Source organism: Neoarius graeffei, chromosome 5 (genome assembly GCF_027579695.1).
Source record: "Neoarius graeffei isolate fNeoGra1 chromosome 5, fNeoGra1.pri, whole genome shotgun sequence".
Lineage (NCBI taxonomy): Eukaryota > Metazoa > Chordata > Actinopteri > Siluriformes > Ariidae > Neoarius > Neoarius graeffei.
Genome location: NC_083573.1, coordinates 18,931,887 through 18,944,975, shown reverse-complemented (window position 1 = coordinate 18,944,975; position 13,089 = coordinate 18,931,887). Strand labels below are relative to the sequence as shown.

Here is a 13,089-nt window from a genome sequence, read left to right as displayed (position 1 = left end):
TTGGACACAGAGTACACGGTGCGCTGAGATGTTGTCATGGACAGAACATTTTATGCCATGGCTTCCCAACCAAATTAATGTATTTACCTCATCAGTCACCAAGCTATAGCTACATAGGATTGTCTTCTGTTAGACATCTATTAGTCTGTATGTAACGCTACAACACTTGCTCCTGACTGCCTACCCATTCCCCACAAGTCATGTGTGTTTAAGGCAACCAAAACAACATACTCCTGGTGCCTCATGATTGTAAACACCTCTCCTGCAACTGCTACAGTGCAATGAGCGCCCCCAGTGGTCCACAAGTCATGTGTGTTTAAGGCAACCAAAACAACATACTCCTGGTGCCTCATGATTGTAAACACCTCTCCTGCAACTGCTACAGCGCAATGAGCGCCCCCAGTGGTGAAAGTTCACCAAATTTGGTATACATGTCAAGGGACCTATGAAGAGTTGTTTTGTGAAGTTTGATCAAGTTTGATCAATCAGAAGCCGAGATATAAATTGTTGCCTGAAAACAGCGCCCCCAGAGGCAAAAGTTCACAAAATTTGGCACATATGTCAGGTGACCTGTTAAGAGTGTGCGTATCAAGTTTGATCAAGATTGAGAAAATAGAAGATGAGATATTGATTTTTGAAGAATAAATTTTTTGGTTTCTCCCATGTCAGTAGGTGGCGCTATGCTACAACACTTGCTCCCGACTGCCTACCCATTCCCCACAAGTCATGTGTGTTTAAGGCAACCAAAACAACATACTCCTGGTGCCTCATGATTGTAAACACCTCTCCTGCAACTGCTACAGCGCAATGAGCGCCCCCAGTGGTGAAAGTTCACCAAATTTGGTATACATGTCAAGGGACCGATGAAGAGTTGTTTTGTAAAGTTTGATCAAGTTTGACCAATCAGAAGCCGAGATATAAATTGTTGCCTGAAAACAGCGCCCCCAGTGGCAAAAGTTCACAAAATTTGGCACATATGTCAGGTGACCTGTTAAGAGTGTGCCTATCAAGTTTGATCAAGATTGAGAAAATAGAAGATGAGATATTGATTTTTGAAGAATAAATTTTTTGGTTTCTCCCATGTCAGTAGGTGGCGCTATGCTACAATACTTGCTCCCGACTGCCTACCCATTCCCCACAAGTCATGTGTGTTTAAGGCAACCAAAACAACATACTCCTGGTGCCTCATGATTGTAAACACCTCTCCTGCAACTGCTACAGTGCAATGAGCGCCCCCAGTGGTCCACAAGTCATGTGTGTTTAAGGCAACCAAAACAACATACTCCTGGTGCCTCATGATTGTAAACACCTCTCCTGCAACTGCTACAGGGCAATGAGCGCCCCCAGTGGTGAAAGTTCACCAAATTTGGTATACATGTCAAGGGACCTATGAAGAGTTGTTTTGTAAAGTTTGATCAAGTTTGACCAATCAGAAGCCGAGATATAAATTGTTGCCTGAAAACAGCGCCCCCAGTGGCAAAAGTTCACAAAATTTGGCACATATGTCAGGTGACGTGTTAAAAGTGTGCGTATCAAGTTTGATCAAGATTGAGAAAATAGAAGATGAGATATTAATTTTTGAAGAATAAATTTTTTTGGTTTCTCCCATGTCAGTAGGTGGCGCTATGCTACAACACTTGCTCCCGACTGCCTACCCATTCCCCACAAGTCATGTGTGTTTAAGGCAACCAAAACAACATACTCCTGGTGCCTCATGATTGTAAACACCTCTCCTGCAACTGCTACAGTGCAATGAGCGCCCCCAGTGGTCCACAAGTCATGTGTGTTTAAGGCAACCAAAACAACATACTCCTGGTGCCTCATGATTGTAAACACCTCTCCTGCAACTGCTACAGCGCAATGAGCGCCCCCAGTGGTGAAAGTTCACCAAATTTGGTATACATGTCAAGGGACCTATGAAGAGTTGTTTTGTAAAGTTTGATCAAGTTTGACCAATCAGAAGCCGATATATAAATTCTTGCCTGAAAACAGCGCCCCCAGTGGCAAAAGTTCACAAAATTTGGCACATATGTCAGGTGACCTGTTAAGAGTGTGCCTATCAAGTTTGATCAAGATTGAGAAAATAGAAGATGAGATATTGATTTTTGAAGAATAAATTTTTTGGTTTCTCCCATGTCAGTAGGTGGCGCTATGCTGCACATGAGCGATTATGAGTTGGAAAAATAAGTGTCTACAACAGCAACGTACTATCACAAGGTAGTGGTGTGAAGGAGAAGCATTATGGAATAATTTACCAAAAACCTGTTTTGGAGCAATTGCGTTGGCCAGAAACAGCGCCCCCCATGGACGAAAATTCCCAAAATGAGGTGTACATGACATGGGAGGTAGTAAGAGGGTGGCCGTGAAGTTTGACCAAATTTGAGGAAAGACTGGATTTTTTGCCCAAAAATAGCGCCCCCAGTGGCGAAATATCACAGAAATTGGGTAACATGTCAGATGCCCAATGAGTGATTTGCGTGTGAAGTATGAGCAGTTTTGAGCAATTTGAAGATATGTTATGAATTTTTAAGCATGTAAAATTTTGCATTGAAAATTGATTGACGTATAACTTCTGAACGGTTTATTCTACGTGAAACGTATTTAGGAACTTTTGTCAGCCATGTCTGTAGATGATGTGTATCAATTTTGGTGACATTCCTATGAACGGTCTAGGAGGAGTTGCGCCGTTTTCGTGGCCATGCATTTCGCACAAAAGTGAAATTACCTTACTTCCTGTTGGGCGTGGCTAATGCATTGGCATTACATTTTTGTCCGGCTTAGTGAGATACATATGCGTACCAAATGGCATGCCACTACTACAAACTACATGGCAACCAGGCACCTTAATGCGGGAGGCCAAAATCACAATGAGTTAGGGGGCGCTATAGAGGCCCTGAGGCCCGCCTGGATCTGGGCTTCTGGTTCTCAGTAGCGGTGGGAGTCTAAGAAAAAGGAGCCAAATTTCGTGCGATGTCGACCATGGCAAGCGCCCCAAAAAGGGTCTTGTAAAGAGTTTGCTTGCCAAGTTTGACAAATCAGAAGCTGCAATATCATTTCTGCCATAACCCGCACCCCCAGGGGGGAAAGTGCACAAAATTTGGCGTACATGTCAGGTGAGCTATGAAGAGTTTGCCTATGAAGTTTGATGAAAATTGAGTAAACAGAAGATGAGATATAGATTTTTGAAGAATAAATTTTTTGGTTTTTCCCATGTCAGAAGGTGGCGCTATGCTGTACATGAGTGATTATGAGATGGAAAAATAAGTGTCCACAACAGCAACGCACTATCACAAGGTAGTGGTGTAAAGGAAAAGCATTATGGAATAATTTACCAAAAACCTGTTTTGGAGAAATTGCGTCGGCCAAAAACAGCGCCCCCCATGGACGAAAATTCCCAAAATGTGGTATACATGACATGGGAGGTAGTAAGAGGGTGGCCGTGAAGTTTGACCAAATTTGAGGAAAGATTGGATTTTTTGCCCAAAAATAGCGCCCCCAGTGGCGAAATATCACAGAAATTGGGTAACATGTCACAAGCCCAATGAGTGATTAGCGTGTGAAGTATGAGCAGTGTTGAGCAATTAGAAGATTTGTTATGAATTTTTTAGCATGTAAAATTTTGAAGTGAAAATTGATTGACGTATAACTTCTGAACGGTTTATCCTACGTGAAACGTATTTAGTAACTTTTGTCAGCCATGTCTCTAGATGATGTGTATCAATTTTGGTGACAGTCCTATGAACGGTCTAGGAGGAGTTGCGCCGTCTTCGTGGCCATGCATTTCACACAAAAGTGAAATTACCTCACTTCCTGTTGGGCGTGGCTAATGCATTGGCATTACATTTTTGTCCGGCTTAGTGAGATACATATGCATACCAAATGGCATGCCACTACTACAAACTATATGGCAACCAGGCACCTTAATGCGGGAGGCCAAAATCACAACGACTTAGGGGGCTCTATAGAGGCCCTGAGCCCCGGCCAAGTGTGGGCTTTTGGTTCTGAGTAGCGGTGGCAATTCTCGGAAGTGGCGCCAAATTTCGAGCGTTTTCGCCCATGGCAAGCGCCCCGAAAATGGCCCAACAGCGGAGAAAAATAAAGAAGAAGAATAATAATAGTGAACTCTTACAAGAACAATAGGGCCTTCGCCCTATAGGGCTCGGGCCCTAATTAAAGCCGCAAGCGGCCTCGACGGGCCCTCGCGCCAGCGGCCAAGGGGGGCGGGGGCATGCGTCCCCGCGAAATACCTTCCACAGCTTCTTTGGCAAGAGACATTACTCCCACAATGGTGACAAAGCACAGAATTGGACACAGAGTACACGGTGCCCTGAGATGTTGTCATGGACAGAACATTTTATGCCATGGCTTCCCAACCAAATTAATGTATTTACCTCATCAGTGACCAAGCTATAGCTACATAGGATTGTCTTCTGTTAGACATCTATTAGTCTGTATGTAATGCTACAACACTTGCTCCCGACTGCCTACCCAATCCCCACAAGTCATGTGTGTTTAAGGCAACCAAAACAACATACTCCTGGTGCCTCATGATTGTAAACACCTCTCCTGCAACTGCTACAGCGCAATGAGCGCCCCCAGTGGTCCAGAAGTCATGTGTGTTTAAGGCAACCAAAACTACATACTCCTGGTGCCTCATGATTGTAAACACCTCTCCTGCAACTGCTACAGCGCAATGAGCGCCCCCAGTGGTGAAAGTTCACCAAATTTGGTATACATGTCAAGGGACCTATGAAGAGTTGTTTTGTAAAGTTTGATCAAGTTTGACCAATCAGAAGCCGAGATATAAATTGTTGCCTGAAAACAGCGCCCCCAGTGGCAAAAGTTCACAAAATTTGGCACATATGTCAGGTGACCTGTTAAGAGTGTGCGTATCAAGTTTGATCAAGATTGAGAAAATAGAAGATGAGATATTGAATTTTGAAGAATAAATTTTTTGGTTTCTCCCATGTCAGTAGGTGGCGCTATGCTGCACATGAGCGATTATGAGTTGGAAAAATAAGTGTCTACAACAGCAACGTACTATCACAAGGTAGTGGTGTGAAGGAGAAGCGTTATGGAATTATTAACCAAAAACCTGTTTCGGAGCAATTGCGTTGGCCAAAAACAGCGCCCCCCATGGACGAAAATTCCCAAAATGTGGTGTACATGACATGGGAGGTAGTAAGAGGGTGGCCGTGAAGTTTGACCAAATTTGAGGAAAGATTGGAGTTTTTGCCCCAAAATAGCGCCCCCAGTGGCGAAATATCACAGAAATTGGGTAACATGTCAGATGCCCAATGAGAGATTTGCGTGTGAAGTATGAGCAGTTTTGAGCAATTTGAAGATATGTTATGAATTTTTAAGCATGTAAAATTTTGCATTGACAATTGATTGACGTATAACTTCTGAACGGTTTATTCCACGTGAAACGTATTTAGGAACTTTTGTCAGCCGTGTCTGTAGATGATGTGTATCAATTTTGGTGACATTCCTATGAACGGTCTAGGAGGAGTTGCGCCGTCTTAGTGGCCATGCATTTCGCACAAAAGTGAAATTACCTCACTTCCTGTTGGGCGTGGCTAATGCATTGGCATTACATTTTTGTCCGGCTTAGAGAGATACATATGCGTACCAAATGGCATGCCACTACTACAAACTACATGGCAACCAGGCACCTTAATGCGGGAGGCCAAAATCACAATGAGTTAGGGGGCGCTATAGAGGCCCTGAGGCCTGCCTGGATCTGGGCTTCTGTTTCTCAGTAGCAGTGGGAGTCTAAGAAAAAGGAGCCAAATTTCGTGCGATGTCGACCATGGCATGCGCCCCAAAAAGGGTCTTGTAAAGAGTTTGCTTGCCAAGTTTGACAAATCAGAAGCTGCAATATCATTTCTGCCATAACCAGCACCCCCAGGGGCGAAAGTGCACAAAATTTGGCGTACATGGCAGGTGAGCTATGAAGAGTTTGCGTATGAAGTTTGATGACAATTGAGTAAACAGAAGATGAGATATAGATTTTTGAAGAATAAATTTTTTGGTTTTTCCCATGTCAGTAGGTGGCGCTATGCTGTACATGAGTGATTATGAGATGGAAAAATAAGTGTCCACAACAGCAACGCACTATCAGAAGGTAGTGGTGTGAAGGAAAAGCATTATGGAATTATTTACCAAAAACCCGTTTTGGAGAAATTGCGTCGGCCAAAAACAGCGCCCCCCATGGACGAAAATTCCCAAAATGTGGTATACATGACATGGGAGGTAGTAAGAGGGTGGCCGTGAAGTTTGACCAAATTTGAGGAAAGATTGGATTTTTTGCCCAAAAATAGCGCCCCCAGTGGCGAAATATCACAGAAATTGGGTAACATGTCAGAAGCCCAATGAGTGATTAGCGTGTGAAGTATGAGCAGTGTTGAGCAATTAGAAGATTTGTTATGAATTTTTTAGCATGTAAAATTTTGAAGTGAAAATTGATTGACGTATAACTTCTGAACGGTTTATCCTACGTGAAACGTATTTAGTAACTTTTGTCAGCCATGTCTGTAGATGATGTATATCAATTCTGGTGACATTCCCATGAACGGTCTAGGAGGAGTTGCGCCGTCTTCGTGGCCATGCATTTTGAACAAAAGTGAAATTACCTCACTTCCTGTTGGGCGTGGCTAATGCATTGGCATTACATTTTTGTCCGGCTTAGTGAGATACATATGCATACCAAATGGCATGCCACTACTACAAACTATATGGCAACCAGGCACCTTAATGCGGGATGCCAAAATCACAACGACTTAGGGGGCGCTATAGAGGCCCTGAGCCCCGGCCAAGTGTGGGCTTTTGGTTCTGAGTAGCGGTGGCAATTCTCGGAAGTGGCGCCAAATTTCGCGCGTTTTCGCAAATGGCAAGCGCCCCGAAAATGGCCCAACAGCGGAGAAAAATAAAGAAGAAGAAGAAGACGGAAGAAGAAGAAGAAGAAGAAGAAGACGGAAGAAGAATAATTAAAGCCGCAAGCGGCCTCGACGGGCCCTCGCGCCAGCGGCCAAGGGGGGCGGGGGCATGCGTCCCCGCGAAAGACCTTCCACAGCTTCTTCGGCAAGAGACATTACTCCCACAATGGCATCAAAGCACAGGAATGGACACACGGCAACAATAGGGTCTCGCACTGTACGGTGCTCGGGGGGCGCTATAGAGGCCCTGAGGCCCGCCTGGATCTGGGCTTCTGGTTCTCAGTAGCGGTGGCAGTCTAAGAAAAAGGAGCCAAATTTCGTGCGTTGTCGACCATGGCAAGCGGCCCAATAAGGGTCTTGTAAAGAGTTTGCTTGCCAAGTGTGACAAATCAGAAGCTGCAATATCATTTTAGCCATAACCAGCACCCCCAGGGGTGAAAGTGCACAAAATTTGGCGTATATGTCAGGTGAGCTATGAAGAGTTTGCGTATGAAGTTTGATGACAATTGAGTAAATAGAAGATGAGATATAGATTTTTGAAGAATAAATTTTTTGGTTTTTCCCATGTCAGTAGGTGGCGCTATGCTGTACATGAGCGATTATGAGGTGGAAAAAAAAGTGTCTACAACAGCAACGTACTATCACAAGGTAGTGGTGTGAAGGAAAAGCATTATGGAATTATTTACCAAAAACCCGTTTTGGAGCAATTGCTTCGGCCAAAAACAGCGCCCCCCATGGACGAAAATTCCCAAAATGTGGTATACATGACATGGGAGGTAGTAAGAGGGTGGCCGTGAAGTTTGACCAAATTTGAGGAAAGATTGGATTTCTTGCACAAAAATAGCGCCCCCAGTGGCGAAAGTGCACAGAATTTGGCGTATATGTCAGGTGAGCTATGAAGAGTTTGCGTATGAAGTTTGATGACAATTGAGTAAATAGAAGATGAGATATAGATTTTTGAAGAATAAATTTTTTGGTTTTTCCCATGTCAGTAGGTGGCGCTATGCTGTACATGAGTGATTATGAGATGGAAAAATAAGTGTCCACAACAGCAACGCACTATCAGAAGGTAGTGGTGTGAAGGAAAAGCATTATGGAATTATTTACCAAAAACCCGTTTTGGAGAAATTGCGTCGGCCAAAAACAGCGCCCCCCATGGACGAAAATTCCCAAAATGTGGTATACATGACATGGGAGGTAGTAAGAGGGTGGCCGTGAAGTTTGACCAAATTTGAGGAAAGATTGGATTTTTTGCCCAAAAATAGCGCCCCCAGTGGCGAAATATCACAGAAATTGGGTAACATGTCAGAAGCCCAATGAGTGATTAGCGTGTGAAGTATGAGCAGTGTTGAGCAATTAGAAGATTTGTTATGAATTTTTTAGCATGTAAAATTTTGAAGTGAAAATTGATTGACGTATAACTTCTGAACGGTTTATCCTACGTGAAACGTATTTAGTAACTTTTGTCAGCCATGTCTGTAGATGATGTATATCAATTCTGGTGACATTCCCATGAACGGTCTAGGAGGAGTTGCGCCGTCTTCGTGGCCATGCATTTTGAACAAAAGTGAAATTACCTCACTTCCTGTTGGGCGTGGCTAATGCATTGGCATTACATTTTTGTCCGGCTTAGTGAGATACATATGCATACCAAATGGCATGCCACTACTACAAACTATATGGCAACCAGGCACCTTAATGCGGGATGCCAAAATCACAACGACTTAGGGGGCGCTATAGAGGCCCTGAGCCCCGGCCAAGTGTGGGCTTTTGGTTCTGAGTAGCGGTGGCAATTCTCGGAAGTGGCGCCAAATTTCGCGCGTTTTCGCAAATGGCAAGCGCCCCGAAAATGGCCCAACAGCGGAGAAAAATAAAGAAGAAGAAGAAGACGGAAGAAGAAGAAGAAGAAGAAGAAGACGGAAGAAGAATAATTAAAGCCGCAAGCGGCCTCGACGGGCCCTCGCGCCAGCGGCCAAGGGGGGCGGGGGCATGCGTCCCCGCGAAAGACCTTCCACAGCTTCTTCGGCAAGAGACATTACTCCCACAATGGCATCAAAGCACAGGAATGGACACACGGCAACAATAGGGTCTCGCACTGTACGGTGCTCGGGGGGCGCTATAGAGGCCCTGAGGCCCGCCTGGATCTGGGCTTCTGGTTCTCAGTAGCGGTGGCAGTCTAAGAAAAAGGAGCCAAATTTCGTGCGTTGTCGACCATGGCAAGCGGCCCAATAAGGGTCTTGTAAAGAGTTTGCTTGCCAAGTGTGACAAATCAGAAGCTGCAATATCATTTTAGCCATAACCAGCACCCCCAGGGGTGAAAGTGCACAAAATTTGGCGTATATGTCAGGTGAGCTATGAAGAGTTTGCGTATGAAGTTTGATGACAATTGAGTAAATAGAAGATGAGATATAGATTTTTGAAGAATAAATTTTTTGGTTTTTCCCATGTCAGTAGGTGGCGCTATGCTGTACATGAGCGATTATGAGGTGGAAAAAAAAGTGTCTACAACAGCAACGTACTATCACAAGGTAGTGGTGTGAAGGAAAAGCATTATGGAATTATTTACCAAAAACCCGTTTTGGAGCAATTGCTTCGGCCAAAAACAGCGCCCCCCATGGACGAAAATTCCCAAAATGTGGTATACATGACATGGGAGGTAGTAAGAGGGTGGCCGTGAAGTTTGACCAAATTTGAGGAAAGATTGGATTTCTTGCACAAAAATAGCGCCCCCAGTGGCGAAAGTGCACAGAATTTGGCGTATATGTCAGGTGAGCTATGAAGAGTTTGCGTATGAAGTTTGATGACAATTGAGTAAATAGAAGATGAGATATAGATTTTTGAAGAATAAATTTTTTGGTTTTTCCCATGTCAGTAGGTGGCGCTATGCTGTACATGAGCGATTATGAGTTGGAAAAATAAGTGTCTACAACAGCAACGTACTATCACAAGGTAGTGGTGTGAAGGGAAAGCATTATGGAATTATTCACCAAAAACCCGTTTTGGAGCAGTTGCGTCGGCCAAAAACAGCGCCCCCCATGGACGAAAATTCCCAAAATGTGGTATACATGACATGGGAGGTAGTAAGAGGGTGGCCGTGAAGCTTGACCAAATTTGAGGAAAGATTTGATTTTTTGCCCAAAAATAGCGCCCCCAGTGGCGAAATATCACAGAAATTGGGTAACATGTCAGAAGCCCAATGAGTGATTTGCGTGTGAAGTATGAGCAGTTTTGAGCAATCAGAAGATTTGTTATGAATTTTTAAGCATGTAAAATTTTGCATCGAAAATTGATTGACGTATAACTTCTGAACGGTTTATCCTACGTGAAACGTATTTAGTAACTTTTGACAGCCATGTCTGTAGATGATGTGTATCAATTTTGGTGACATTCCTATGAACGGTCTAGGAGGAGTTGTGCCGTCTTCGTGGCCATGCATTTCGCACAAAAGTGAAATTACCTCACTTCCTGTTGGGCGTGGCTAATGCATTGGCAGTACATTTTTGTCCGGCTTAGTGAGATACATATGCGTACCAAAGGGCATGCCACTACTACAAACTACACGGCTCCCAGGCACCTTAAAGCGGGAGGCCAAAATCACAACGACTTAGGGGGCGCTATAGAGGCCCTGAGCCCCGGCCAAGTTTGGGCTTTTGGTTCTGAGTAGCGGTGGCAATTCTCGGAACTGGTGCCAAATTTGGTGCGTTTTCGCCCATGGCAAGCGCCCCGAAAATGGCCCAACAGCGGAGAAAAATAAAGAAGAAGAAGAAGACGGAAGAATAATAATAGTGAACTCTTACAAGAACAATAGGGCCTTCGCCCTATAGGGCTCGGGCCCTAATAATAGTGAACTCTTACAAGAACAATAGGGCCTTCGCCCATAGGGCTCGGGCCCTAAATAATAGTGAACTCTTACAAGAACAATAGGGCCTTCGCCCTATAGGGCTCGGGCCCTAATTAAAATGGATTTTGGGGGGCTTAGCCCCATTTCATTTACACAACATACCTAGTGATTTCCACAACACACACAATATATATCAGTGTTTGTGTGTGTGTTGTGGAAAGTACTAGGTATGTTGTATAATTGTATAAATCAAACCCCCATATATATATACACACAAGTCCCAAACAGTTGACTCTACGTCAGCATTCGGCCTTGAAAGGTTCAGGATGATTTTAAACAGTAGATGGTGTGTTGAGCCATTTTCAACCCATGAAATACTGATTTTTTAGAAAGTAGGGAAGAAATGAATATATTATTTAAAATATTAACACCAGCATTTACAGCACAGGAGTCATATAATTTCGTTTACATATAAAAAACAACAACAACCCACACATCTATGTGTACAGTACCTCTTTAAGCAGGCACAGCGAAATGGTGCTTGAGGCTTTTTTGTTAGGGAGATCCCAATAAATGAGTGGAAAAAAGAAATTTCAGTGTAGGCAAAGAACATAAAACTATTCGGTGTATACATACAGCATTAGGTCGATCTCGGTTGCCTGTGTAGCAGAAGGGAGTAAAAAGTTATTTGGCACGTCACAGTGTGGGCGAGTTTCAGCTTGTGGTAAGTCTGCACACGGGAGCGCGCACTTTCCGGGAACGGGACTGAGAGTGAAGGCATGGCGCATTAGTCAACACACGGGTCTGCTGCGGGAAAGAAGAGTTTACATTCTTTATTGAGGAATTATTATCAAGGTCGTGAGGAAAAAGGCAAGGTATAGTGAGTTGCTTGAACTTTTGCGTCTCTTTAATGTGGTGTCTGTACTTTGTTTGGTTTTTAAGCAGAGAAAAGGTGGATATTTGGAGGTTTTGTTGGAGCTGTTGTTGATAAAGTAACCTGAGAGCCGGTGCTTCTGAAACGACACGGGAGAACAGAGGAGAGGAGGTTGGCCAAGCTAAGGCTTTGCTGCTTCCGTCCTGCGTGTGAACCACACTAAATAATGTAATTAACACGGTACAATATATAGTCATGCAACATGTTGCTAATGGTCCAGGTTTTACGAAAACGAACCTTTAGCTAACCAAATCCTACACTTCCATACTCTTCTAATGAATATACCAGAATAGGACGTTGCCATTGGCAACATATGATTTCATATGAATTTAACGTACTGTATGAGGAGCTTACTGGGACACAAACTTCTCAACTCCAGCAATGAGCCATAGTGTTTTGTGAGTGGCGGCTGTTTACAAAGCGTTTCCCTGCGCATTTCCGGTCCTCAGAGGTACTTTGTTACTATGGCACTAAGTCGTGTATCTTCCCCACCTACGACAACCGAAGGTTTCAAATAAATATACCGCACCATATGTTTTTGTATGCAGTCGCTATTTTTTATTCATATTTATAGCAACATTTAATAAAAGTTTTACATGAGGCTATTTACAACGAATATTAGTTTAATTTGACCTATAAACAAAACACATACAGCTCCATTAACTCTGAGTGTTCAGTGTGTTGCAGATTTATCTGCATTTCATAAAGATGAGACACGATATCACTTTCGAGATGCATCAGTGGTCACAACAGTGCATGTCAAATTACGGAGGGAGAAGATGCCACCAGAATGGAAATACACACTTTCTAAATTTATTTATTTATTTATTTATGCCACAGGTTAGTTTCATAAATATTATTCAAAACTAGCTTAATGGTTGTGGAAGTGGGGGCGTGGCCAAGCGCCGGTTTGTAAATAAGGGGAAGGTGGGAGGAGCTTCACCTGTGAGGGATTTGTGTTGATGAACCGTGTGTGCGCACGCGCCTGCTGAATAAAGTACTAGTGAAAAATGTAGACACGTCTACTCTACTCATTCATAGGTTTTTCTGTATTTTTACTACTTTCTACATTGTAGAACAGTACTGAAGACATCAAAACTATGAAATAACATATGGAATTATGTGGTCAACAAAAGTGTTAAATGTTTCATATTTTAGATTAAGGTGACCAGATTTCTGAGAAGAAAACTGGGGACATTTTTGGTTCAGTGGTGAAAATATCATTAACACATAATGTTTTCATCTTTGTAATAAAAAAGGGGGGACATTTATGTTTTTCATGTATTTTGATTCTGCATTGCGTAAAAAGTGGGAGTTTCCTCACTGAGTGCACTGTAGGCTGATTCTGCAACTGCTTTCAGTTAACATTAATTAAA

The 13,089-nt window shown here is 43.3% G+C and overlaps 1 protein-coding gene across 13 annotated transcripts in view; it reads left to right on the top strand.

The window, feature by feature from the left end:
* The window catches only part of si:ch211-285f17.1 (sickle tail protein homolog), a 422,785-nt gene that overhangs the window by 125,595 nt on the left and 284,101 nt on the right, over positions 1–13,089 (top strand). For 2 of the 13 annotated variants that reach the window (XM_060921378.1, XM_060921377.1), the window contains exon 1: positions 11,541–11,654. The exons of the other annotated variants lie outside the window; for them this stretch is intronic. The gene's annotated coding sequence lies outside the window, so the exon portion shown is untranslated. Of the gene's footprint in view, positions 1–11,540; positions 11,655–13,089 lie in introns of those variants that run through there. 13 annotated transcript variants of the gene reach the window in all.